Source organism: Protopterus annectens, chromosome 8.part1 (assembly GCF_019279795.1).
Source record: "Protopterus annectens isolate FY-2018-M chromosome 8.part1, PAN1.0, whole genome shotgun sequence".
NCBI classification, from domain to species: domain Eukaryota; kingdom Metazoa; phylum Chordata; order Ceratodontiformes; family Protopteridae; genus Protopterus; species Protopterus annectens.
Window position 1 is genome coordinate 166,974,059 of NC_056742.1, and position 26,616 is coordinate 167,000,674.

Below are 26,616 nucleotides of genomic sequence, written 5' to 3' on the forward strand. Positions count from 1 at the left end.
GTTCTTTTATTATTTATTATTAAATTTATTTAAACTTTTCATTGTAGTTCGTCCTTTAGAGAATATTTTAACCTTTGAGAGTACTTATATCTATTTGGTCACTCTGTGGCCACTCCTGAAAGCCTTACTCTACTGATCAAACACTATAATTGGTTCTAATATTAATTTCACTCACTATAATTGGATACCCTTGTAACAGCCTTAAGGTAGCTGGCTTTGGATTGTCTGCTGGCAGTGTAACTACCTTATAGCCTGGGTAGAAGGGGGCATAGCTAGCAAATCTGCGTCAGCCTTTCCTGGGGGTGTGTGAAAATCAAATCTGAGATAGTGTGTGTATCAGCTGCTTGCAGCAGGGACACAAAGCACTGGTTTCACAGAAAGGGTACTGGAAGACTTGGCTTGGACACTTGGCTGAGGACTCAACTCTACTGCTGTGCCTGTGGGGAGTTTTACTGGAGCTCAGGAGAGAGAGGGAAACCCAGCCCCCAGACTGAGTGTGCTCCCTGTGTGCTCTTAAGGGAAATTGTGCTTGATGCAGACAGCTGGATCTGGAAATACTGGGTGTATCCATTTTTGTTCCAAGTGATCGTTCCTCTCCAGTGCCAGTGGTGAGAATTCAGGCTCCTTGATTACTGGCCCAGAGAGGGTACGTCACAAGGAAGTCCTTCTATGTGGCACAACTTATAAGCAGAGGTATTGCATCCAGATCCAAGAAAATTATAGTCCTGATATACCCAGCCCTCATTAGAATAATAATCAAGTATAGTGCACCATTTGGTATTACTTTACAATTACAGCATATGGAGCAACCTCAGAGGTTCCTCACAAAAAAAAATCAAGGTGTAAACAACATGTCATATGTTGACAGACTAAAAGCCCTATCCCTTAGCTCTGTCTCCTATCGACTATTAAGGGGTGACCTGTGCCTGACCTACAAGACAGCCCTGATGAAACTGCTACACATCTGCAAGTCAAACAGCAAGATGGTCACCTGATCTAGGGATCGGAACTTAGTGAATCAAACAAAACATACTGGAGAGACAGATATGTGTCTCAGAGATTGCCCCTTCAGGAACAGGCTTCTTATTCTTGTTAAGCAGAGACATTCCCTGGCCCTCTTCAAATGCAATTTGGATCAATGGATGGGGAATCACAAATTCACACCTGGGGTAAAGCCTATGTCCCTTATGGACACGGTCAGTCTGCAAGATACTCAAGGCATAGGCACAAATTCATGCCATCCACTTGCCCCAGGGGCCATATCTTGGGTAAAATCAGGTTATACTGGCTAGGCTTGTAAGAGCTCTTAAACCATTAGCCTAGTAATCGACTATGAACTTTTGAACTTTTCAATAATTTAACTTGATGTTAGCATGATTCTTCTTCACTGGCTGATAAGCCAAGTAGAAAGATCTTAGCTATACTGTCTTTTATCTTGATTTATTTTCTCCTATTCCTTCTCCAACTAATACCACCTTTGCCCCCTTTTACCTCTACTACATTCTTCTTGTCTCACTGGTTACCTACTCCTGAAAAAATTCTCCCTTGCGTTATACCTGTGCAAGCCTTTTCTTTTTGATAGCTAGATCTTTCCTCTGTTCCCTGTTTCTCTTAATTTTCTTCCTGTTTATCTTATCTGTAGTACTCTGTACCATTACTCATACTCTGCCTGCATGGTAGATTTCCTTTTCCTGCTCCTAGATGAATTTACTACTGTGTTTCTTATTCTACCCTGTTAGCTGTTGGCTGTCACTTTTGCATCTTTGCCCTGTTTGCTGTCCTTTTCCATTGGATTTATGACTCTCTCTCTACTATCCTTTTCACTGCATTATTAAATATATCATACACTAATTCCTTAATTTATGACATGCTATTTTTAACCTTTGTAATAATTAGCATCACTGATGCTAAAAATTTCATTTGTACCCTTACTAATCAATATAACATTTGCCTAAGTTAAAAACTTTGCTTACAGTATGTTACTGCCTGAACTTTAAAGAGGATTTTGATTGGATCTCTGATCATAACCAGCTTAATGTGTGTTTGAGACATGGATGTCAAGAAATTCACCTTAAGAGCAATGTAGGAGTGTAAAGTGTTTAAACAGGTTTTCAAAGCCTTTGAAAGCTGGTAAAGCACTCAGTTTCTTCCTGCTATCTGTCGGATGATATTAAGTGTCCCTGTGTAGAACTAACAGCTTTAAAATCTGTTAGTTTGTTCTGTCACATTTTTTATTACAAAAGTGTGGCTGAACAAAGCATCTAACAACTGAGCAAAGCATCTAACAAGTTTTAAAAGCTGTTTTACCTTTTAATGCTGTTCTTTGCTGCCCAGCACTGTCCTCTGTTAGTTGCTAGCATGAGACCAGATCTAAACAGCACTTGGATGTCCTTAGCAGGATTTTCTTAACCACTGTTAAGATTGTGTCTCACATGTCCATGACAAGTTAATCTTTTTCCTAAGTTTGGAGTGTAATCACAATTGTCCATGTACCACACATACTATGCATAAAACACATTAACAATTGTAGCTGACTATAAATGGTTTGACTTTGTACACTAGAGATTACTTCCTTTGCGCTTTGAAAATGAGTCTAGTGTCGTCAGATGTCTTGTCTAAAGAACATATATAAATCAATAACGCAATCAATCAAATCAAATAAACAGGAATCCTGCACATGCACAGATGCACATATCCAATGCTCCTCCCCTTTTACAAATGAACTTAGGGCAGAAAACAGCATAAGCATTAGACGAAGGCCCGTGCTTAACATTTGAAAATGAGTCTAGTGTAGTCAGATGGCTTGCCTAAAGAACATATATAAATCAATCTCGCAATCAATCAAATAAAATAAACAGGAATCCTGCACGTGCACAGATGCACATATCCAATGCTCCTCCCCTTTTACAAATGAACTTAGAGTTCAAAACAGCATAAGCATTACACGAAGGCCTGTGCTTAACATTTTGCATATATTTTCAAAAGACAATAGTTATACAGCTAGGGATCACATTCTTGCCTTTTTGAATCACTGCCCTTTGACCATAGCATTATTTAAAAGGAATAACGTATTTGGTAGGGGTTTCTGATATTGTGTCTGTTATAACAGCCTTAAACCCCAAAGGTGCTTTCAGATCTGAACTTCTACAATAAAATACGCAATTGTAACCATTTACTAATAATGGTAACTTTCAGATATTCACTGAAAAATAATTTTAATTAATTATACCATTCACAAAGTATAAAGGAAGAGGAAGGTCAGACTAAAAAAAATGGAGTCAGACAGATTAGATGCCTCAGTCAGGCTTATCATGGGATAGCAGCACAAAGTAATACATTTTACCAACCAGATTCTCAAACTTATTCCATGTTTTCTTTATAGGTTATATGCTGAACTTTTAGGAATTCATCCAATCTTTCAATTAGTTTGACTTCAGTTAATTTTGTCTGGTACATAAGTTGCATTCCTAGTACACTTTACATCTTGAATCTCTAGTATCACATTCCTATGACCAATCACTCTTTCTGCCTTGTATTTTTATATTCTCACAAAATGCACCCATTACAAGCTAAATGAGGTATATGCAATAAACTGGGGGAAAAGGAAAGGAAAACAAAAACATAAGGCAGAAAATGCGACATTCAGTAATCTAGGCAGATAACTAACACTTCAGTAACATACTTTATAACAATGTGTATCATTAAAATCTGAACAATAAACATAAAACATAAATCACAGAACAGTGGGCTGCAACTCTACACTATAATCATACATTACCACTGAAAATATGACTGGCTACTTCCCACATCTTATTCAGTTATGAACGCCCATTCTACCAATAAGTCATCAATCGTGTAGTTCCAGAATCTACAGGTGAAGCAATACCTGCATGGTTTCAGTGATGCACCCCTAGCATCAACAATATGCTGTTCGATATTTATTTAGTTTAATGTTCTTCTCTTCCACTGTTCTGCTATGGGGGGGCAGTAATGGACTTCCACAGATATGTGGTATACTTCTGGCCATTTCAACAAAAAAGTGCACTGGGCTAAATAATTTATTTAAAGAAACAAGTACAGTAGGATTGTCACCATGGCCTTTTCAGCAATAACCCTGTAAATATTTACAGTATGATTTTTACACATATAGACTCTATTGTTTTGTGCTGATCACTTGAAACAAATCAAACCACAAAGAATATGCTATCATAGTGCTATACATGCAAGGTGTCTCCCACACAGCCAGTAACTGGGGATTGAAACTTAGACTTGATTTCCACTATAGTTGACTAAAAGGGAAAGGATGAAATTCAAAAGAGACCTATTCATTCAATGTGGGAGGGTGGGGTAACACAGGAGTAATGACTCTTATGTAGCAGAGACCAGTGGCCCTACTACATTCAGGTTTGTATTCATATAGCAGGACATCATGGCATAACCATCTAGTTTCTCTGAGTATGTCCATTACATTGACCATACACAGCACATTTATTCCATGGTCTATCCCCTCTCTTAAGTATTAGTCACAAAGTTTCAACAAGCTTCAGAATGTATCAAGTATGATTAGTCCCACATAAGGCAACCAATCCAGCAAGACAAGGGTTAACTGACTAGTTCAAAATGTTGAAGAAAATCTGATATCAAGAGTGAGGTACACAAAGATATGTCACAGCATACTGAAAGAATCACAGATAATTATTGTCTAAAGAGAAAAAGGAGTAAGTATTCATTGAGAAACAGCCCTTACAAAATGATCTTTCTTGCTAAAGACAGTACCAGACTTCCTTTGTATTGTGAATCTGGTTATGTACAAAAGAACATCTGTCTGTATCAAAAATTCCCATGGCTGATACAGTTCAAAAGCCAGTTTCTGAAATAGTCACTTTCTGTAAAGATACCTTTCTGCTGCAGAACAGACAGTGTGCTGTACTTCTTATAATAAAAAGCAGTGCAGGTGATCAACATAATATACATATTTATTTGCATTTGTTTACCAGGGTAGTCCACTGGGCTGTAATGAGCCCATTTTCAGTGGAGGCCTGGGGAGAAAAGCTCCATGAATAGAAAGTATATAAAGTAATCACACAGAGTAACTACGATGCAATGTGTACAATTCAAGAGTACATACAACAAACGTAACATATGTAACAATTGGATATATTACAGGAATAATAATAAAATGACACAATTAGATTTTCTGACTGTAGGAACAGTAAGGCTTACACCTGATATTCATACATAGTAAATGCTAAACATTAATGTTGGTAATCAGTAGTAGATGTTAGGATTTGAGAGGAGGAGACAAGCAGCAAATACAATTTCAGACAGAAGATAAGTAGTCTCTTAGAGAGGTTTTGAAAAGTGGCAGGATTTTGACTAGTCCTGATAGCTAGTGGTAGGGTATTCCATGTTTAACTACTGAGCAGGAGTATAGAAGCTGGCAAGCTGGCAGATTAGCTTCATCTACTGTCAAAAGGTGCTGATTCGCAGATCTGAGTTGTCTACTTGGATGATAGAGACTTAAAATTGGGGTAAGAGCAGGGCAGTCAGATTGTTTAAAGATTATTTTGTGTGCAGTTGTTAGTTGCAGGTAGGAGAGGTAGTGAGGAAGTTCAAGCCTGTTTAGGCAACAGAAATTCTCCTCTGAATTAGAAACAATAGAAATTAGACAAGGATGCTCAAAATGTTAAAGGACACCTTAGTCATTTCCAAATATATATATATATATATATGTGTATGCACTTTTAGTATTTAGCAAGACAAATTAAATTAACATGCTGCAATACTCTATTAGGTCTCATGGAAATCACAAGGTAAATGCAGTAGTGGGAAAGAAGAACGTGTGTGTGGCCCATGTCACTGCAATAAAAAACTAAAATTAAAATATAAAGGTTGGTAGTTATTGAGGCTGCTGAGTAGCATGCATGTCATTATGCCACCTCTCTATGTGAAAGGATTTGGAGTAAAAGGGGGTGAGAGATCAAAACTGAAAAAAAAAACAAACTGCAAAAGTCCAGCATGAAAAGAACACTACCAGAAATGTGCTGTCTCCCAAGGAAATTTATGAAACTATAATGGCGCAGTAACACACTCACCTCACATCAGTAACAGGTTCTCCGGTTCAATTCCTGAGGAAGGTGCCTTAAGTAGAGAGTTTGCATTTCCTCCCTATGTTCATGTGGGTTTTCTCTGGACACTCTGGTTTCTTCTCACATCCCAAAGTCCTCTAATAGGCAGATTAGTAAGTTCTCTGTATGTGTACAGAGTATGCTTGTTATATGGAAGAAATGTCTGATAATTTACTTTGATTCCTACTTTGATTGTGTCAGCTGTTCATGGGATTGATTCAGGAGTTAGATATAACTCAACAACATTGGATGGATGGATGAATAAAATTAAATAAATTATAAAATTATATTAGAAATGAAAGTTCTAGAAAATTTTAATATTACAGGAGAAAAACTTGTTTCTGAGTTTTGAAGTTGTTGATGCTCCTTTGTAGCTTAGTTAGCAAGAATCTACATAAACTGATTCTGTACAGCAGCGAAAGGATTATACAAAACATACAAGACAGCATACATAGCAATCACTGATACACTTACAGGGGCAACACTGGCATGAAATGTACTTTATAAGCACAGGAAAGCATTCATCTGGTGAAATGTGCCTGGTTGGCATATGCAGTAGCCTAATTTGACTAAAATAATCTGACATTAACTGTGCACTCAGTGGGTAATCTGACACCTGAAAATTGTAAAATAAAGTAACAAGATTTATGTACAACCACTATCCTGCCCTAGCTGGATATCTCTATGCTCTTCCAAATAATGTCTAAAATTTTGAAATAAAATCAGTGTTCTTAATTAACACTGAGTGGAATCAGTAACATTAAATGAATACTTACTATTAGGCAATGCAACCAGAAGAGAGGAAAAACTTACCTAAAAAAGAAAAAGAAAATTCAGCATTAGCACACACAGACGACTGGGGAAGCCGAAACAATATCTTGAATGTATAACATTACTTTAATTAGTTTACAAAGAGAAAAAAAAAACAATCACACAATAATGAATGTGTAATAAGGGTGGAACTGCTGTACCAATCACATTACAAAAAGGTTATATTTAAAAAATGTCCATAAGGGCAGTTAGGCAATCTAAATGTGTGCAGGTTACTCTAGGTGAAACCAACGACTTGTAAAATGTTTCAGTGGAATTAAACAGAAACCCTGCAGGTTTTTTCAATGTTGTAATCCATATTTGATAGAAAAGAGCTTATGTGATTTCTAGAATTTATTAGGTGAGTTATGCTCTGGAAAAAGAATCCTATAGACTGATGTAAACCTATGAATCAGCTGTAACAACCTAATGCATGATGCCTAGTCAAAGAGACTATGCAGAATTAAACCGATTTTAGACTAGTGTATGGTGTTTTGTTTGCCACTTTGAATTTTACCTAGTGTTTACTATCATCCATTTCATAATTTCACAATACCTGTAATGATTATCAACCAATTATTTATTAAAGGCTTTTTCTTAACAAACAAGACAACTTATCCAAAAATGCAACTCTGCACAAATTTGTAAAAAAAAAAAAATCTTTCTCATAACAATACCAGGTTGGCTTTCTTACCATACCTCTCAAAATTGTCCAGATTTTTGTCTCAAATTTTTGGTCTGTTCCTCATGAAATTTGTGTTTTTCTGGCAAATCACTGAGGACTGAAGTCACTAAATAATGACTCATATTTGAGTTTCAGATTTTATATCCTTCATAAAATACATGCTAACACAAATCCTATTACTCTAACAACTTTTCAAGTTTATAAGAGCAATATTTAAAATTTGTCTACTTTTGGGTCTTTGCCTCCCATTATTTTAGGCTCTGTCCAATTTCTTGTACCAAGATTTTAAAAGTTGTGTTTCATACACTTCACCTAAACACAACTCCACACTATCACTTCCTGTTTTCTATGGAAAATTAGTGCCAGTACAATTTCTAAGTATGCACACAGCATAGTTTGGTTTGGGAGATTTCTCCCTTCTCCATGTTTGCTGAAGTGTACAGTGAGGCAAGCCCCGCCCCAACATAGACAAACACAAAAGAAAAAAAACATACTTTCATTTATTTACAAGGTTGAAATGTAACCATTTAACTCAGTTGAGTCTTTATAGAGTTAAACAATGGGAATTTGTAGCTGAAGCATGTGGTTGGGAATTTCTTTAGTGCCAACAATTAAGAACCTAGGAAAGACATGTACCCATACAGCAACGAATGAAGTGAAAACAAATAACCAAAACAAGCTCCTGCACATGAAGTGTTGCCTTAGTAGGCCTTACTTACAAGATAAACAACCAATGGTAAAATAAAATCCAGAAGAAATTTATTGTAGATAGTAACGCACATTAAAAACAAATGAACTGATCAAGCAAGGACTGTAAACAGATATAGGTTAAGCACTTTTGTCCTGTAAGTGTAAGGACTTCATCAGCACTTAATTACTTCAGTTAATAAATCCCTTTTGTAGATAATTCAAAACTGAAACGTGTTTAACTTAGACCAATCACGTTGAATTGTCTGTAAAACTAAGAGTCTTTACCAAGAGTCACAATAATACATTAGAGACAAGTTATCATTGGACTGTATAAAAAATATAGTGCTGTTAAAGAATAAGTCTCACAGCTAAAAATTACAATATAAATACATTAAAAAACAAAAACGCATGGAAAACAACCAAAAAATAATGCTGATATGCAAGAAGACCTATAGAAATCCAAACTAAAATTAATACTAAGAGAACATTAAGTGAGCAAAAGTTTGCTGTGGTCATTGGTTCTAACTTCTTTAGTGCAACATTTCTAAAACTGTGAGGCCAGTTTCACTGGGAAGACCTAGAGCTACTTCAGTGGTAGGGCAACCAAGTCAACAAATAGTGTTGTTCACAAGGATTATAGTAAGTAAAAATGTGCATGTGACTGGATTTTAATAGCACAAGAATTATTTACTAAACCAAACCTTAACTATCTTAAATTTGTATTCGTGATGTGTATTGCAACTTGCCCTTTTTTGCATGAGGAGGCCCATTTAGCTCACATACTTATCTTCGTTTTGAGGAAAGCTCATCATGACAGACTCTGAAAATCTATGCTCTGTTGTCATGCTTTGAGTCTTATAGCCACAAACACCCCACAGCCAACAACTTAATTTCCTTTATATCCAGTGATAAGAATGTAAAAAAAAAGTTTAAATAGTTCCTTTTCTATTTAATAACAGACAGAAAATAAAAGTAACGTGTCTATGCCTCACTGAAAGTATAAATAACTTTCTTCAATGGGCATACTATACTGTTAGAGTTAGAAATTGTGAACACATGCCAGAAAGAACTTTTTTTTCTTACAGCTGTTCAGTATACACCAGTACTGAGAATCAGATAGCTGTCCAAATGCAAAGCCAACTGAGAGTATCTGAATTTATCAATGCAAAAGTGTAGGCAATAAAAAAAAATCACTTTTTAACTAACGTATAGGGAAAAAATGAAAAGTTTATGTAGGTATAAAGCTTCCATTGTTCCACACCATTACAGTTTTATATAACAAGGCAGCAACACTTTATGAAAATTAAGGAATTCACTGATGCAGTTATCTGACACAAAAATGCTGCTTTTCTATCTTGTCAACACAATGGCCCTTTCTCTAATGAGACTCCTGCCCTTTCCCTAATGAGACTCCTCTCTACCTAGTATCCTAGAGAGTTAAAGGGAGGCTTCACTGTCCTTTCTGAACAGCCTTTTCTTTTAACTTTGGGAATCCACAGAGTAACTCAGATTTTCATATGACACCTCTTTCTCTAAGCTGTTTAAATAAATACTATTCAAGCACAGTAGAATCAAGGAATTGTGCTATCAGATTGAATGTAGAACAGTTGAAGGCATGCTAGTCCAACAAACAAATACTGTTCAAATGCATAATCAATATAGATTTGCTGTGGAATATACCAGTATGAAATATATTCTGTACCTCTTTATGACACTAAGATCATTTAAGCATGTATATAGTGTATTTCCTTTAGACTTCACACATTACACTAAGTGCCTGCCATTCCAATATGACTAGTGCTGTTTTCCAAATTATGATTATGGTTTCTTTTATGGCCTAGAAAATAATTTTTCATCTTAATGAATATACAAAAAGGCAGTCAGCTTTACAAAGGATAATACGTGTTTATGAAGATCAGTGCTACATATTTTGCTTTTCTTAGCATTAACACAACGTTATTTACCATGTTCGTACTTTATAATTCACATCTGCCGAGTTTATGTTGCATTTTAATGTTGTTCCTACATAAACTGCACATTAATTGTGTTTCTAAAGATGACTGTTATTCCTTACTAGAGGTACTAGAACTGTGCCTTGTTTTATGGAAGCTATTCATTATTAACTATGGAACAGCGCTTCTTTGCCAGTTAAGTGATAACCTCAGCCTTGATTGCCAGGGAAAACAAAATGAAAGCATAAAGCAGTGTCATTTTGACCTCACAGTGAAACCTTTGGCTGCCTGAAGTAACATTAACAGCGTCTCTTTTGTGTAATGTGTACATGATGGGGAGGGGTGAAAGGGATTTCAAGAACACAAGTTATTGAGCTGTGAATGAGGTCTAAATCTGTTAACTGTCTCTCTGAATTTGTTTCTCTGCACTGAGCTACTGCTTCCAAATTGAAAGAGGCAACAGCCTCTGAGGAGGACACTGTCTACAAGAAGGGAAAAAACTGCTAACCCAACAAATAAGGGCAGCACTGTTTGTATGGCAAACTATATATTTCAAAACAAAAAGGTGTCTAGTGAATGTTGAGTGCTACAGTTTCATAGCTGATGTTATATTAGCAGGCAATTTTAACATTTTGCTTTGTAAATTTTTAATATTTTTATATTGAAACATTTTTTATTCTTATTGTTCAGAGCTTTGGGATACTCATGTGAGGGGCAGTTCATAAATGTACATTGTTTTTCCTACTTTATTTCGCTATCAAAGAGATAATGGCCATAAATCAGTGCATTTACTTGGTGCAGAAGAGTCAAAAAAAGGGGACTGCATAGCCAACCACACATGCCTTTATGTTCCTTTCTACTGCACCCTGTAACATAGAGTGTGTGCGTCATCAGTAAAATGTCAGTCTTCCAACATGTTTAGCTAGTGTGTACTCTCTCAGTTTTTTGTTTAAATGGCACAGTACTTTCTACTTTGCTGAACCTTAACTTCAGCTGAAGAAAGTTAAATATTCAGATATTTTTTCCCCACCTGCTGTGCCGAAAAGTACCTCGATGGATGCCCTACTGCTGGCCCATTTATACCTAGTAACTAAATGATATTTAATGTAAAAGAAATGGCTTAGAAAGTTATCCAAGCAGTCTTGACTCATAATTAGAACATACCTAACAAGACATCCGATGACCAGGCACATATCTTTACTTGCTGTGACAGTGGAGACTTGCAGTGATTGTGGAAGGTCTGTTTCTCCACATTGTCATTTCCTGACCAGATGACAGCATGAACATGAGATGCTCACTGGCTAAAACAGAATCTGCAAGCATTCTTGCACAGTAATTAATGATTATTCATTACAGAAATTACATGGTGGGGTGGGCAGTATAGTGGCACAGCAGATAGAGTTTTTTCTCACAGCAGGAGGTTCTCCAGTTCAATTCTCAGCCTGGGTGCCATTTGTGTGAAGTCTGCATATCCTCCCTGTGTTTGTGTGGGTTACCATTGGGACTCCAGTTTCCTCCTACATTCCAAAGACATGTAGTAGGTGGATTGGACCCTCTAAGTTGGCAGACGTGTGTGTGTGTGTGTGATGTGGAAAAAAAATGCAGTACTGCCAGCCACCCAGCAGTGTGGACTTTGGTATTAGAGGATTGTCACTGTCAAAGTGACACCCCAACCATATGTGTTAAGATGGGAAAAGGGGTTGAGGATGGATGGATTAGAGAAATTATATGGGTTCACCCTCATCTCATTTGTGATTTTTTTCGTTGTGTACAGGAAACCTGCAGCCTGATTCCAAAAGACTTGCTTTTGTTGTAAGTGTGAAAGGCCTTACACTGGAGTAAATCACTTACCTGAGCAGAAGTTTTTTGCAATCTGGCCCTTAATATGATTTTTGAAGATATAAAATCTGTAAGTGCCAGTTGTTTATTGACAAACTTTTCAGGGCAATGTTGCCTTGTATATGGTGAAAAAGCTAATCTTATAATTAGCATTCTGCCTGTTTGAACTGCTCTTTCTGTGCATTTTACTTACAATAAGCCATACCCATCTATGCAATGTCCTCAAGCCTCACCCCCCTAGAGTTCTATTGTAGGTTCTGTCAATATGAGTGGATTTGCTCTGCCATTGCAAATTCTGTGAAATGTGCACATTTATCTTAATTTCAAGCCCACAAATGTGGCGGTATAAAACTCAATGATGAAAAAATGAGTTTTATTAGAAATAAGAAAATTAAAGATGGGTAACCTTTCTGTCATTGTTTTATATGGCCATGAGAGAAAGGTATATAATGTCATATTAGAATACAAGAAATATTTAAAGATACAGCATAAAGAGATTAAAAATGCCTGTGGCAATTCTCAGTCTGCTAACAGTTGAAACACATGAACATGTAATACAAACTCATAGTGGAAACAGTGGGTAGACAGATTTCAAAATTATGCAATATCCTTACACTTTACATAAGATGTTATTATTGCAAATAGCAAGGGAACAAGTATGTGGTCTAAATGAAGTCAAAGAAGGACCAAATGACACGTTTCAGTATGCATTAAAGAAATTAAACACTTTAAGCCCAAGAACAATGTAAACTATGAAACATATGCATTTATTAGTGTCAAACAAGAAGAAAATGATTCCACACTGATGTATTACAGAATACTAAGGGTACTAGCCAGACGCTGTAAAATGACATCCATAACAGAGTCACTAAGATGAAGCTAATACAGTTATTTAGCAGACCCGGGTTAACAGGAAAGCAGTATACCACTAGTTCGGCAACAGCAGATGAATTTTTCTAGATACCCTGAAATTTTAGATATTCAAGCAAAGAAACCCAATCACTGTAAAGAGTAAGACATTCGTAAGGAAAAAGCAAATACAGAAATCGAGAAAAAAATGAAATGAGAGCAACAGAAACACAAGGAACTTGTATAAATGGAAAAGACAGCAAAAAGAGTTCTGAAGTGTATGCAGTTTGATAGAGAATATCATTAAAAGTATAGTGCTGTTTTCTTTATCTATCATATTTCTTATATTTAAGTGAAATGTTCCAAAGATTTTCAGTCATGGCCCAAGGCACGGGTCAAACACAATGAAATTTACATACTTAAAATATTACAAATATATATGTAGAATAAAGGTTGTAAGCAGTTTGTCACATTTTAGAGAGAGAAAAGAACTTTTTCTGGTTCCAGTCAAGAGCTTTTTTGAGAGGAGAGTTACATCAGGCAACTTCTCCAGGGGCCAGAATAGCTTGCTACTTCTCTGGTGGCATACATAATAAATTTAAATAAACTTCTCAGTGAATACAAATATTCAGTGACATTGGGAAGCTAACAAATCCTCAGGTTTAAATATTCAAAGACTCCTAGGCTGCATCCAGTACATCATAGATTCTCAGATTAGTACTACGCTAACTGCCTTTGTGGGCCATTTTAAGCCTAGCCAGCTACCCTGTGTCAGAATCAAACCCTGCACCTTGTATCTATAAGGTAAGCACCTTCACCATTATGCCAGCCTCCAACCCTAAAGATAAGAATCAAACCATGTACCTTTTATCTGTGAGGTAAAAAACTTGACCATTATGCCAATCCACAACCTGTTTTTTTCAGCAAAATATAATAAATAAGCAGCAGCAAAATATAATAAATAAAGGAATTCCAGAAAGTGGACATATCAGGCCTCACAAAACAAGTTTCACTCATAGCAAAATAATCCACGTCTAAGGGTCTTTGTGAAGTTAAGATTTCTGTAAGCATGAGAACAGCTAATACAGCCATACAAAAGAGAGGTACCTGGCAAAAGCATGGGATGACACATTGAGTGAGATCAGTACAGAGGTATTTGCATCATAGGTCAAGTTAGCACCAACTTGAACATCAATTTAGCAATATAAATTTATCTAATCACATAGCCATAAGATAATTTGGCATCCCATACATTCAGAGAGTGGAATTACATGTGCAAAGAACTTTTCAGAGATGACATTATAGTCTAAGACAAGGATGAGAAAGAACAGAATGAATCTTTGAGAAAAGTATTGGATTAAAAATATAATAGCCATGCAGTAAATATGAAAAGGTATGAGCTTGACAAGCACCACCTTAGGTTTTATGGATTTTTATTTTCCAAAAACTGGTGTGGCACCAATCCCAAAAAAGGTAAGATATATACATGAGTTGACAACCCCAACCAAAGCAAAAGAGGTTCAAAGTAATTTGGTAATGGTTAATTAGAGGTCCAGGTTTGTAAAGAGGCTACCATAATAACAGGGCCACTGTAACAGCTAGTGAAGAATGATGTTTCATTTATGGACAAAGAGTAAAAACAAGAATCACTAAAAAGTTGAAAAAAATGATTGGCCTCAGGTATATAAAAAGCTGAAAAAAATGATTGGCCTCAGGTATAAAAATATTTTATTTGATGCATGTAGTTCAACATACTATAACTAAATTCATGTTTTACAGGATATGGTCCAAAACAAAATTTCTTCTCTTCCATCCAGGCAAAACCCCCTCCACCCAAGACAACCCCCCCTCCCCACTTTTCAGCATCTTATCCAAAAACAAATATATCATTACCCCCTCAATCCACACAAAACTGCTAGGTGTCGAAATAGACAACAATCTGAAGTTTGACATACATATTACCCAAACCATTAAAAAAGTCCAGAAGAAACTTGGTCTGCTGCATAGGAACAATCAATTCCTAACCAAAAATACTAAATCCACTATTGCCCGAATGCACCTCCTATCTACTCTCTTATACGCTTCCCCAGTATTTACCAACCTCCATAAAAATGACCTTGCCAAATGTGAATCTTGCTATAATGTCTTCTTTCGGCTTTTCCCGGTTAGGGGTCGCCACAGCGGAACTCCGGTCCGCTAATGATTGGCAGTAGAGTTTTACGTGCTGGCTTGCTGGGCCTAATGCACAAACTTCAATGAAGGAATGCCCGTTCACGCATGTCGCCACACAGAAGACGCTCTCACTGAGAATCGAACGGGCAACGTCTAACTGTGAGGCGACAATGCTACCACAGCACACTGATAGCCAAATTTGCAACTGGTGCTTCATATAGACCCCATCACTGCACATCACTTAGACAACTAAACTGGCTGGAACATCCGCAGCTACTACACTTCAATCAACTTACCTTTGCTCACAAAATCTGCCATCACCCAGCTAAAACTCCTGCTCTCCATAACTTCTTACAGTCATACAACTCCCCTAGATATCTCCGCTCTTCCAACAAATCCCTCCTACATGTCTCCAAAGCTAAGAACTCAGCCAGTGAATCACTATTTTCATACTATTTTTTTATTTTATTTTATTTTATTTTATTTTATAGGGCGGCGCAGTGGTGCAGCAGTTAACGTTGTCGCCTCACAGCAAGAGGTTCTCTGGTTCGATTCTCGGCTGGGGTGCCTTCTGTGTGGAGTTTGCATGTTCTCCCTGTGTTCGCGTGGGTTTCCTCCGGGTACTCCGGTTTCCTCCCACATTCCAAAGACATGCATCTGGAGCATTTCTCCCCGGGCCTCCGCTGAAAACAGGATCTGTGGAACCTAGTCGGACATTCCCGGTCAACAAATGTTAAATAAATAAATAAAAATAAATAAATAAATAAAATAAAATATTAAGCCAGATGCAACATTATAAGCAAAGAGTCAGTGTTATGCCAATATCACTGTTTGCAAACAAACAAGAAGCAAACAAAGGGAAAAGAAAGCTCCAGCTTTTGTCTTGGTATATGAGCATTTCCATTTGCACATTTCTTTGTGTATTTATCAGATTTCTGAAACAATTAGAAAGCATATTTAATAACTCAAAGTAAAACCTGCAATCAGAAATGAGACATAATTTGTAAGACTTCTGCCACACCAATTTGAAAAGACAACACATGCTGATTATCTGATAAGACATTTAATGAGTAGCATTATAAATATCAAAATCAATCTGAAGAAAATATTTGGAAATGAGAATAGAAAAGAAATGAACTATGGGAAGATATCTCTATGGCTCCCATATATGCAAAAAACAAAACTAGAAGGTTTTGGATTTTGTAAGGACGTTTTTGCATAGATATTGTTATACCTTAAATAGATACTTTTCTACAGGTAGACAGCAATTACTGCAGATGTGATGGGAAAGAGAGGTAACATGTTTTTTTGGGAGAATGTAATGAGTTAATACATTTTAGAAATTCCCTATAAGGTATTTTGACAGAAATGTTAAGGAAGCAAATTACTTTAACTAAGGAAATTGCTGTTTTGAACTATAAAACAGAAACTGAATTGCCTTGACAGAGTAAGGCCCTACTAAGTTTTATACTGTGAGCAGCCAAAACAGTAACTACTAGGAAATCAAAAACAAAACCAACTGTAAATGAATTATTGAATGTTGTAAAAGAGATAAAAGAACTGAAGGTGGGATGTGTAGAAAAGGTAGGGAGTAAACTACAGAGACATAAATGGAATCTGTGGTAACAATACACAGAGAATAATGTTCAGAATGAAGAGGCAGAGTGATATTCCAGGGAAGGCAGGACTTGAGCAATATGTCATGCTGCATTGAATAATTGTTAAAACAAAAATCATATCTCCACAATGTGTACAAAGGAAAAAATGTTGTAATAGTCTGCTTTCTGTTTTGTAATCGAGTGTGTACACAAGTTACTGAGCTTTGTGTGATATTAATAAATGCATTTTATTAAAAAAAAGACTTTCAATGAGTTGGAAAGAAAAATAAGACTGTAATGTTAAATCAGATGATGATTGTGCAAAAATGATTGCAGATTATGATATCCCTAGAGTATTAGCAAAGAAAGATATTAACAGTCATCAGAAACAGACACTGATTTAATAAAAAATGAAAAGGACACTGTAAGAGAGGATAAAGGAATACTGTAGGTAAAACACTTATAACAAAACAATAAGCGAAGATCCTGGTACAGAAACATTAAAATGATCTGAGAAATAAAAAGGAGTAAATAACTTCAGAGATAAGGAAATCAATACTTAATGATATGAGACTATTAATGCCCAATGATCTTCAGAGGAAGAGTATCAATTGAGTAAATCAGGCCTGTGTTAGATTTACTGAAAACTAAATCAACAGTGAGGCAGAACTATGGTTTCCATTATGTATGATGTAACTGAAAAGATGCTGGCACACTGTCTGCTATCCTAGAGAAAGACACAACACAACACTGTAGTATCAAAACAAATGTATGAAGTCCTAAACAAATCAAGGATTGATATGAGTACTGACTTTTATAAACCAGTTTATAACAAAAATGTCTACTGATAACTACTGAACATTCCCAGTTGTAAAATCAGCTCTTCTAACATCATTGTAAGTAGCACTAACTATGCAACATTCCTATTTGCAGAATTGTTTCATCTAATTTTACAGCAAATAGCACCACCAGCTCTTAACTCAATATCTGCAGCTTTTAGCACACCAGAGGCAGTGAGGACTAAAATGGCCCACCTTTAGATGTCAACAGTTTAAGGACGCATTACAACCAATGAAGGATTAACTCCAACATGGCCCTGGTCATTTTTTCAAATTAGAAAAATGCATAAACACACCTGCTGAATTGGAATGATTGGTCTTGATTCCCCTTCCTGATTGGTTCAAGTATATACATATCTACTAGAGTGATTTTAAATTAAGTAAAATCTGAATATGTTTTAAACTTCTAGTGTTACAGCACAGTAACAAGTGAATCAAAATATATTAATCAATAACAACAAAATTGCCCATTTCAAAACAGTTCAACCATAAAAGACCCATTCAAGCTGTTGTAATCATAATCCATCAATGTCTACACTCATCTGTTCTGCACATTTTATTGACTGTGTACCCCTCACACTTGTAATTGTGATAAAATGGCCACGATAAAGTAATAAATTTGCTTTACGCAAATGCACACTATTCCTCCAGTTCAGAAAAATGAATGTTTAATTTGATGTCAACAGAGTAATTTTCATATACAAACAGCCTATGTACCCAGCACTTTAATGACTATGTGCACCTTAGATATCCAATTGTGGAAAAATAATACTGGCTGCAGTAACACATTTGAAGTGTGTTCCCACAAACACACAATAGTCAAAGTAAGGTATTCCAACAGACTACACACACTGGAAATTCAGTTAATGACTGTTTAAAATGAGCAGATGACTAAAGGATAATTTATCTTCATCCATAGGCAAGCCCAAACTATAACCACCAGTTACAGTTAAGTACATCTTAGATGCCTGATTCTGATGAAAAACTATGGCCACAGTGATACATTTCAAATTTATCATACACAAACGCGTAGCAATACCTATGGTAATATATTCCCACTTACTTCCTACAAATGCACACTAGTCTTATAAACCAGGCAAACCCACTTACCTCAAACAAGTGCCCACTATTCTTGAAAACCACATTAAAAAATATTTAGAATTACAACAGAGTAAGTTATTTTCATTCAGAGACAGACCTCCATCTCCAGTCCATCAGTTAATGCTATTTTAGCAAAGGATTACACATCAGATCTGATTGTGATAGAACTAATGTTCACAGTAATGCATTTTAAGTTTGTTGGACACAAACACACATTAACCACAAGTTAAGTATTTCAACCTAATTTCACACAAATGCACATTAGTGCTGCAAAGACTATTTAAAATGAGCAAATTACATGATTGTAAGCTATTTTCATCCATCAACAGCACCCCAATCTCACCCAGCATTCTTAGCCACTTTATTGACTGTGTATATCTCAGATATCTGAATGCAAAAAAATAATGGTCACATAAATGTACTGTGAATTTAAACAAACAGTAGCCACTGTAAAATATTCCAACTTGCTTCATAAAAATCCCAGTCATCATTCAGAGCCAGAATAATGACTATGTATATGATTATAAATGAGTTTAACTTATTAAGTATCTCTGCTTCTCAAACTGAAGTGCAAAATATACAAAAAAAGAAAGACTGAGTGGCAGAAACTTTGTGTGTGGCACCAAGTACTGGAGCTGCTGCTATCAACAAGTGGCCACACTATTTTACAACACTCAGCAGCAATTTTAGGCAATAGGTTGTAAGAAGAGAGACAATAGGAGAAAGAGTTGAGCAGAAACTAGATGAGTGGCCCCATTACTGCTCCCTATCTTAGCTGTATCACAGCTATACCTGCTCCTCCTTCTCTGAATGAGTGGTTCAAGAACTTTTGGTTGCCTTTCAGTATACCTTGGACGCAATTTCCACAAATATTGCCATGTCGTGCCCTCATTACTGCTTCCAAAACACACACACACATACACACACACACACACACACACACACACACACACACACACACACACACACACACACACACATATATAGATATATATATGGATCTATGTCAGATGATTGAGTTTTCAGAAACTTGAAATTCATATGGACAAGACCATATGACTGAGTTTCCAAAAACTGGAACATCAAAAAAAAAAAGCAAAAAATCACACAAATCTACTTTTTTTAAATGTATGCAAGGGGCTCCCCTTACCCCTGCAAATGATATATACCAACTCTGAGCTTGCACTACAGTGAAGAAAATGGTAAATTTCCCAATCCTCACTGTACTGCAATCTCCATTCAAAAGCTTTGAGTTTCCAAAATCTCAATAATATGGCCTCGACCATATGAATTTTGAGTTTCAGAAAACTCAAATTGATAGGAATTCATATATATATATATATATATATATATATATATATATATATATACATATATATATATATATATATATATATATATCTATGGGTTACCTTCTCTTTCCCGAAATCTCTCAGAATATCGAACACCAGAAAACCAAGACCACAAACCCAAGCAAGTAGATTACTGAAATGTTCATAAAAGTTAAATGGTAAGTGGTTGAAGTGCGCACTGTCTCTTTAAGGATTTTCAATAAGGCCATAAACACGGGTATGGTGGATATTACATTCAAGTATTGTGGTGTCTGTGAAATTTATGGCATTAGAAAGTGTTTAAATGATGCAGAAGTGGTAATACTTGAGCAATATGTATGTTCAGAGTTTGCTATTTTTCTCAAGGTAGTGCGATCTTGGACTTGGTATATTTAATTTAAGGGGAGTAGCTCCCCTGCTAAAGTGAAAGATACAGTAGTTGTTGTTTCTTTTAGTTCTGTGAAGAGTGTCTTTTGAACAAGTTTAAGTAAAGTATTCCTGAAATGGTTTTGATTTGTTTGTATTGTGTTTAATGTGTAATTTACGTATGTCAAGTGTGGTGCTGTTCATAAATGTTTGAGTGGTGCTTTGCAGTTTACTAGTTGTGTTACAAAGTAGTTTGTTTGTGTTGGTTTTGGTGTGTTATTTAGCTGGAATGCAAGTACGTTATTTCTGCTTTACTGTTTTCGGTATTATGGGATTCAATATTTGCAGGTCTCAGGAATGTGCATATTCGGGTTTCTGGTCTCGGGTTTTTGGTCTTCAGTTTAATGGGATTTCGGTATATAGAAGTTGACCCATATATATATATATATATATATATATATATATATATATATATACACACAGACACATATGCTAGAACTAAACATTAACAATTGAAGTTTCTTATAATTTCCTCTCTGACTTTTTAAGCTGGGAAAAGTGTGGTATATCTAATCACTAGAGATATGTATGACATTTACCTTTTGCAACTCTTTCTGGGTACATATTTTCAATAAAATTCAGACTACAATAATGTCACAGATAAATCTCTCCAGAGCAAAAATGTGTTGTCTTACATCAATTAAAATAGTTTTCGTGTAAGGTTTAATCGAATAAGAACTTTCAGTGCTCCAACAGGTTTCAAGAAGATTTTATTTTACTTGTTTATCCTTGCATTCTCCATCTCAATAAATATTTTAATATTTCCCTTTTCTTTAATACTTTGACAATACCATAAGCCATTTTTTAAGTTAATGTGTCAGAATTAATGAAACCACTTAATATGAATTTGTGGGTATTGGTATGAGTGGAGTTACCATAGGGAGATGGGTTCTGGAACCTAATATCAGCAATGCTCATTCATAACACTGTAAATGCACTTAGCAAATCTTGCAGGGTTAAAAAATTAACACCCCTCCCAGCAAAAAAAAACAGACTTGCCATAGCTACAATGAACTTATTACATTCCACCTAATTCTGGCTTAGAAAACCAGCTAAACTCTTTGATTATGTCTTACCACTTACCAGTGATGCAGTTAACATAAATATAAACAATAAACACACATTTAAAAATATATCGTGGTGTACTACTTCTGGAAAGCTCATTTTCTCTCATTTTGTTAATGTTTTAAATATTGCAAGAGGAAATTGCACTTCATATGTTCAGTCCATTACATCTGGAGATTTTTTAGCTAGATAAGTTCATATAAAGTAATACATACCTTTTTTTACCATTTGACCCAGACTCCTGAATATATTGCAGTTAAATCTTCCTGAAAGCTTCAGTTACTATGTGATGCTTTTAAGCTGTTTTTTTTTTCCCTTTTGGGTGTAAGTGAAGCATTAAAAAAGGGTTTTCAGCTTTATTGCAAACTGCATCATAAGCACCATGAAAAAGAAATAAAAGTCAGCATCATGCAGCTTATTAATCTGTGTGCATACTAATGACCTGTGTCCTACAGGCGGTGACTTGTTTGCCCCTGTTGGGATTATGGTTTCAAGCAGGTTGCAGTTGGTGACCTTTCAGGCGCTTAAAAGTTTAAACAGTGGTATTTTTTAGTAAGGGTGAGAAGTTCAAAAGGTTTTTCTGGACATTGCCAGCTGATCAGAGTTCTGCTCAATGCCACTTTGTTTATGACAATAGTATTCAAGTGAAACTTGTAACAGACGGATCATAAATCTTAAGCATGTCAAGTGGACTTCTATTTAAGAAGCCTTTAGCTGGGAATACCCTTCAGTTGTAAACAAAACAGAAGGACTGCAACTATATATAGTTTACCATGAAAAAAATGAATAAAAATATGTTGAACGGTCAGAATAGTGATAAATAATGTCGCAGGATGAAACATCAGCTATTCAGAATGTCGTCAGTTGACATATTGAAATCCGATGCCATCCCAACAAATACTGGACCTGCGCCCCCCTTGGGACACATGGTAGCACTTGTTCCTGGGTCCAGAGCGGTAGGGAATTTCGGTCCGTATAGGTAATGGTCGTGTTATGCAGGTCAGTTCGACACTATGTGTTCGCTGATTTGTACGTCGCTATTGTGAGTGTGTCATCTGTTTTCGCACATATGTTGTTCGCACATACATCGTGCGACTATTTATAGGTAAACCTATATATATATATATATATATATATATATATATATATATATATATATATGCATATACATATATTTAAAGAAGCCCTTGTGCAAAAACACACACAAAACCAGACTGACATGGACTTTGACAAAAACCATAAACAGACTTGCACAAAAAGAACAGTTGAGACAAATGATTGATACTCTTGGAAAAGTTAACCACATGCAGTATGAATCCATTACACAGATAAAAAGCCAGACTTTGCAAAAGATGTGAGTATTCAAAAAACATTTTTGTAAACATCCTTCTATTTCACTATCTAACAAGATGATAAAAAATAAAAAAGATGAACTGACAAGATAAAGGGCATACTGAGCTATAACTTCTGATGGTCTCTATAAAATCACACTACACTGAATGATCTAGTGTAGTCATACCGAAGTACTTTTTCATTTTTCCAATAAACATCTTTATTAAATTATCACGTATGACATAGACAATCTTACATTTATGTAAATGGAAAACAACACTGACACCACTTTAGTTGCAAACATTATACATCATAGACACCACTGAAAAAACTAGTTGCAAACATTATACATCACTTATAATCTATCCAATCATTGTCAGTTAAGCATTATATGGCTCATTACATCCTGCCTCTTAAACCTCATTCCTTCTCTGCATATATTGTTCCCACAGTTCCCATTTTCCCTATGTAGTTTGCTCCATCCCTTTTTGAAAGATCCCAATTCCAGATGTTTTATATCTGTTACTATATTCAGTACTTCTAGTAATGTTGTTCTAGACTTTGATTTCCATTTTCTAGTAACTGCTTTTTTGGCAGCCACCATAATTAGATTCAGCAAGGCTTTACTATGTCTAGGCAATTCCGAGTCTGTATCGTTGCTCAAAAAAAATCATCTACCCAGTCAATCCAATCTGCTCGCCCAGCATCTCTGACAGGGAATCCAAGTCCGCCAGCTCACTACACTCCCAAAAAAATGCCACCTCTTTCATTCTTGTCACACCTCTAACATTTGCTGTCCACCTGAAGAAAAATTCTTTGGAGTCTACTTGGGGTATAAAATACTTATGTAAACACTTCCAGACAAAGAGTCTAAATCTTCTAGACTTTGTTGCATATTTGGGAGATATACATATATCCCCCCATTGTCTCTTTGTGAACTGCTTATCCAGTCTCTTTTCCCAATCCTTTCTAAGCCCCTCTGATTGATTCTTATAATTATCATACAATATTTTATATGCTCTACTAATTATTCCTTTTTTAATGGCAGCTTCTATTCTAGATTCTATTAAAAACTCTACCAGTGCTGGTCTTTCATTTCGGACCTCCCTATTTCTTTCTCTTTGCCTATACTCTGATATCAATCCTTAATATGGATACAGATAATACCATAAACAAGTCCCATTATGGGATAATAAACTTTCACCCTTTCTACTCACTGCTGTTGGCATCCAACAAGGCTCTATCCTGGGCCCACTTCTCTTTATTATTTTTACAAATGATCTTTATTCCGCAGCTAGACCTGCCTCCATCATTCAATATGCAGATGATGCATCCCTTATCTGCTCTGCCCCCAACCTTAAATGAACTCCAAGAAAAAACCCAGACTGCACTTTATAGCACTGAAAAATACCTATCTGACCACCAACTCATCTTAAACCCTAACAAAACCAAGCTTATGGTATTTTCCAATTCTTCCAGAAAAAGCACACAAACACATATCTCTATCTTCGCCTCCAATGGCACAACAATTGACCGCATTGAACAAACAAAACTCCTCGGTGTTACCCTAGACAACAGCCTAAAATTTGACAGACATATTGCATTAACAATCAAAAAAGTCCATATAAAACTTGGTGCTCTGTACAGGGCTAAACCATATCTAACAAATTATGCCAGAACAGCTACAGCTAGGACTCACCTCCTATCCACCCTTCTCTACTGCTCACAAGTTTTCACAAATCTTTGGAAATCCGACTTGAATAACCTCAAATCTTGTTACTCATCATTGTACTGCCCTACAACTACTAAACTGGATTGAACTCCTTAACTTACTCACCCTCAACCAGCTAATAGTAGCTCACTCTGTTATCCAACCCCTTTGGTAAAAACTCTGTACCCATGAACTACAACATAGGCGGTAGTATACTTAACAATGAAAGTGTGATGAGACCTTGGGACACAGGTGGACAGTAGTCTCTCCTTTGATAATCACATCACCACAGTAGTCAGAAAATCCTTCTACATCGCACACCTCATCACAAAAGGTTTCTCATCCAGAAAAAAAGAGGTCATTGTTCCCCTCTACTCATCACTCATTAGACCCATTATAGAGTACAATGCCCCTTTTGGTATGTACCTCACAAGACATCTACAACAACTGGAAAGGCCGCAGAAATACCTCACAAAGAAGATTACTTGCCACAAACAGATGCCCTATGTAGACTGTCTCAAAAAACTCCAGCTTTACTCTGTCGCATATCGCCTACTCAGAGGTGATCTCTGCCTAACATACAAAGCTATGTCAAACCCAGAGCTGTTGGACATGCTCCACTTAAAGAAATCTCAATCCCTCCGAGCTACATGCTCTAGGGACCTAAACCTTGTCACCACATTAAACAGAACATGCCAGAGGGATAGATTCCTGTCCCAGAGACTTCCCATACTCTGGAACAAACTACCTATCTATATCAAACAAAGCTCCTCACTAGCACTCTTCAAGAAAAATCTTGATGATTGGATGGGAAATAGGAAATGCACCCCGGGGATCACCTCTGTGGCTCTGCTCGACACTGGCACAGGAAAATAATTTTCTTGGGTGGCAAAAGCCAGGGTACCTTTTTGGCTGGGCTTGTATAGGCCCCAGGGCCGAAAGCCTAGTACCTACCTATGAACCATAAACCAGACTACTACTCAGCCCTATCTGACCTTGTTCAACCCTATACTAATCTTACCTCACTCAGGTCAGCAGATAAAATATTTTTCAAAGTTATCAAAACCCACAACTTCCATAGTGATTCATTATATAGCCACATTATAGCCAAATCTTGGAATTCTCTTCCCCAGCACCTTGTATCCATTCCTGATACTCACAACTTCAAACAGCTCCTAACAAAATACTTCACTAATCATGGTTTTGCTCCTGCACTTCCTCTAGCTAAGCTATTCCTACTCTGCTCTTCTGTTTGCTCTTGCTCTTTACTTTCCACTCACAATTGTTCATAGCAACACTTCTTCTTCTTCTTTCGGCTTTTTCCTGGTTAGGGGTCGCCACAGCGGATCACCTGTCCGCTCATAATTGGCAGTGGAGTTTTACGGTGTTGAGTTGCCAGCCCGGCGCCCAACCTTCCACGGAATGCACTCACACCTAGGGCCAATTTAGAGTGCCCAATCCACGTACAGCATGTCTTTGGGATGTGGGAGGAAACTGGAGTACCCAGAGGAAACCCACGCAACCACAGGGAGGACATGCAGACTCCACACAGAAGGCACCCCAGCCAAGTATCAAACCGGAGAACCTCTTGTTGTGAGGTGGCAATGCTACCCGCCACACCACCATGGCCACCCTGTTCATAGCAACACTACTCTTTCATCAAACATATAGTATTAAAAAAAGTACTATGACTTGAGATGTTGATTTATATGTTTAAGTCTTTTACTCTATTGCAATTATATGTATATTTTGACTTTTGTTATTATCTAGCCTATATTGTAATATGTACGATGTTTAACACTTTATAACCTACTTAATGTATGTTTTTATTACTCTTTAACTATTGTAACTTCACTTGGGAGCTCTTCTCCTGGGGTATCTTCTGAAAACAGGCTACTTGCCCAGCCAGACACTACCCGGTTATCAAATGTAAATAAATAAAATACATAAACAAATAAATAATAGGCAAGAGCGGGCTGGAATTTATTAGAGAAAACTGGCAAAGGAACCAAAGTACTAGTCATACTTAAATCCCATCAGAAACCTTACTTCCAGGATTCCCATCAATTTAATGTGCTCTGAGATAGT

General features: G+C 36.4%; 1 long non-coding RNA gene across 2 annotated transcripts in view; it reads right to left on the reverse strand.

The window, feature by feature from the left end:
* The window catches only part of LOC122810269, a 1,068,874-nt gene that overhangs the window by 561,688 nt on the left and 480,570 nt on the right, over positions 1 to 26,616 (reverse strand). The window contains exon 1 of one of the 2 annotated variants that reach the window (XR_006366074.1): positions 6,905 to 6,941. The exons of the other annotated variant lie outside the window; for it this stretch is intronic. This is a non-coding gene — a long non-coding RNA (uncharacterized LOC122810269). Of the gene's footprint in view, positions 1 to 6,904; positions 6,942 to 26,616 lie in introns of those variants that run through there. 2 annotated transcript variants of the gene reach the window in all.